This window comes from Silene latifolia, unplaced genomic scaffold (assembly GCF_048544455.1).
Source record: "Silene latifolia isolate original U9 population unplaced genomic scaffold, ASM4854445v1 scaffold_286, whole genome shotgun sequence".
Classification (NCBI taxonomy): Eukaryota; Viridiplantae; Streptophyta; class Magnoliopsida; order Caryophyllales; family Caryophyllaceae; genus Silene; species Silene latifolia.
This window is the reverse complement of record NW_027413226.1, coordinates 92,173-95,786: the sequence shown is the minus strand read 5'-3', so window position 1 is coordinate 95,786 and position 3,614 is coordinate 92,173. Positions and strand designations below refer to the sequence as shown.

The 3,614-nt window shown below is 38.5% G+C and overlaps 1 non-coding gene across 1 annotated transcript; it reads left to right on the top strand.

Annotated features, from left to right (window-relative positions):
- The first annotated feature begins 3,112 nt into the window (after positions 1-3,112).
- LOC141639156 (small nucleolar RNA R71) lies at positions 3,113-3,219 on the top strand. Its single transcript, XR_012542393.1, has one exon. It is a non-coding gene; the product is annotated as a small nucleolar RNA R71 (small nucleolar RNA).
- Positions 3,220-3,614: the final 395 nt, after the last annotated feature.

Sequence of the window (3,614 nt, the reverse complement as noted above, 5' to 3'; positions counted from 1 at the left end):
CCAAAGGTTAGCCAAACATATATATATATATATATATATATATATATATATATATATATATATATATATATATATATATATATATATATATATATATATATATATATATATATATATATATACAATGCAATATTTTTGTATTTTTCAGAAATTTTTCAATTTTTAGGCATTTTCTTGCTTTTTTTCTTAAATTTACAAGTATATAATGATATGAACAAATATAGACAATATTCACAAAGTGGATATTTCCCTCCCCACACTTAAAATTTACATTGTCCTCAATGGAACAAAGTATAGGGAGAGAATAGGAAAAATAAATAACATATTTTTGGTGGTTTTTGAATTTTTCGAAATTAAAGAACATGTTTTTGGATTTTTTTGAATATTTGAAAATAAATAACATGTTTTTGTATTTTTAAAATGATGTAATTTCCTCCCCACACTTATTTATTTACATATTCTCAATGGAAATAAATGTGTGGAGGAAATTAAATGAAATACATGTTTTTGGTGATTTTTGATTTTTCAAATTTTTAGTGATTTTCAAATAAGTATGCAATGCATGATCTAATCTATATGCAATATTGAAATACGATGCAAGCTACACTATATGAATGCAAAGAGAACTAATTTAGATTAGCTCCTTTTCTAATCATGTTACTAAATGCAAAATGCGGTAAAAACTTAATTAAAGAGAAAGAGAATATGTACATTGCGGTGGTTCTTAAGTGACTCCACCAAACCTCTTCATTCAAAGACTTCATTCAACCGGGATCAATATCCCGAGATCCCACCAACCTTTCACCTTCAATGCAATGATCAACAACACATGAACCCTTGTTCTTCATCATCAAAGTATGCAACTTACTCATGGCATCTTGAACTTCTTGCCATTTTCGGTTCATTTCTTCTTCAAGCTTTTCCTTAGTCTCTTTGCCAACATTAGGGTCACATACCCTTTTCCTTTCGATCTCTTCCTCCATCTTTTTGGCTTCTTCTTTTCAATTCCCGGTTTTGATTTTGGAGGGGCATTGGTGCTAGAATTGAACTCGGTTTCCCAAGTCTTGCCCATTTCCCCACACTTATCTTTAACATTCACTTCACTTCAAGGAACTTATCCGGTGGCTCATCATCAAATTTTGGCTCACAAGAAATTAAGAGCTCCATGTTCTCATCTTCATTTTCATGGAATTCTAAAGTTTCCACGGCAAACGTGTTTTGAACCACGGTTTTCTTTGAAGCATGTGGTAGCTTGAACTCAACTTTTTCCTTCCCAACTTTGAATAACAATAGTCCCTCTTTGACATTTATGGTAGCTCCTCCCGTGGCCAAAAATGGCCTACCAAGAATGATACGGGAGCGTCTTCCCATAGGAATGTCCAACACAATAAAGTCGGTAGGAATTGAAAGCTTACCAATTTGAACCATGATATCCTTGAGAATCCCATTTGGAGATTTGATTGTTCCATCGGCAAGTTTGATTGTAATGGAAGTGCGGGCTAAACTTGAAATATTCAACCTCTTCACAAGGGCAAGTGGTATGACACTCACACTTGCCCCTAAGTCACACAAAGCACTATCCACCTTTTGGTCACCAACGGTACATGGAATTGAGAAACTCCCGGGGTCATCAAGTTTGACGGGAATTTCTTTAGACTTTACCACATTGCACTCTTCACTTGAGGCATCAAGCTCATGTCTACTAATGTCCACTCTTCTAGAAATGACTTCTTCTTGCTTGGCCAAAGAGTGTTCTTCTATCATCACCACCTCTTCTTCTTCCGGGCTCTTCTCAACTTCTACCATCACATTTGGTGATTTCACAATTTCTTCAAGCACAAATTCTTCACTCATAGTGGTTGGTGAAGTCATAATCATCTCTCCCTTAGCCGGGTCAACTTCAACATCCAAGCTTGTACCATGAATTGTCATTATTTGCTCAAGCACATAGTCTTCTATGCTCTCTTTTTCGGGCTCACGGTCAACTTCTTGGAATGTTTCCATAGCCATGGAAAAGGGAGTAGTGTAAGATAACTCCTCTTGACTTGGCAAATCAAATGACTCTTCTCTTTCCTCTTCAACTCCAACCATGATAGCATTAACTTCCTTTTCCCTCATAGGGTCTCTTGGATTTTGCCCTTGTCTTAGAAATACACCCGGTGGTTTTTGAGAACTCATGAGAGCTTGGGAAGCCACTTTAGCTTCAAGACTCTTGATTTGTTGTTGGGTATTACTTGCCAAATCCCCTATCAACTTCACCAAGTTTTCATATTTATCATATCCCATGGTATTGCTTGCTTGGGGTGGTGGCTCTTGGTTGAAAGGTTGGTTGGAAATTGGAAGAGAAAAACCATATCCTTGATCTTTAAAGTTGGAATTTTGGTTGTTCCCTTGGTACCCTTGATTGAACCCTTGATTTTGCCCTTGGTTGTACCTTTGATTATTGTTGTATCCTTGATTGAACCCATTGTTGTTGTTCCATTGATTGAATCCTTGGCCAAACCCTTGGTTAGCTTGGTTTCCTTGGTTTCCTTGGTAAAAGTTTTGATTACCTTGGTTCCCTTTGTTACCCTTATAATCTTGATATGCTTGAGATTGGTTGGCAAAGTTTTGGTTGGATCCTTGGTTGTTGTTGAATGAGGGTCTAGGTGGACGGTTGGAAAAATTGTTAAATGCTTGGAAAGCATTCACCTCTTGCACATTGTTCCCATCAAAGTTGTTGTAATTGTTGGCACACAAGTCATATGTGTGACCACTTCCTCCACAAAGTTCACAACTTGAGACTTGAGCCACTTCCTCCATGGGTGCCCCATGTGAGGTTGCGGCTTGGTGCACTTGATTTCTTTGAAACTTCTCAAATTGTTTTGTGAGTAAGTCGAGCTTGGCATTTGTCTCGGAGTTGGAGGAGTTTTCCTTAGGAAACTTCCCATTCCTTCTTAGCATGTTTCCTCTAGAACCATAGTTTGCTTCCGAATCTACCATTTTCTTGATCAATGTCATGCCCTCTTCATCACTCAAGTGATCAAATCCTCCCCCCGCGGAGGCATTTACCATCTCCTTAGTCCTCGGTAGCAAAGTTTGGAAGAATGTTTGAGTGATGTACCATTCCGGTATTTCATGGTGGGGGCAACTTGCTATTAAGTCTTGATAACGGTCCCAAGCTTCACCCAAAGATTCTCCATCCTCTTGTTGAAACGTATGAATCTCATTACGAAGCATCGCGGTCTTTGAGGAAGGGTAATACTTGGCCATGAATGCTTTAGCCAGAGCATCCCAAGTAGTGAAAGTATCCGGTGGGTGAATGTTCAACCATCGGTCCGCTTTGCCCGTCAATGAAAACGGAAACAACATCATTCTCAAGGTGTCTTCGGACACCCCATTCTTTTTCATCATTGAAACTTTTCTTTTAAACTTCCGGAGATGAGCATGGGCATCCTCTTCAATATGCCCCCCGAATAAATCCTTCTCAATCAACCCGACTTGGGCGGGATGCATCTCAAAGTTGTTGGGAGCCAAGGCGCCAAAATTAATTGGGTCACAAGCATCATTGTGGTTAGGACGGTTATGGTCACGTAAAGCCATTGGTGGTAGATTTGGTATATGAGGAGGTGGTG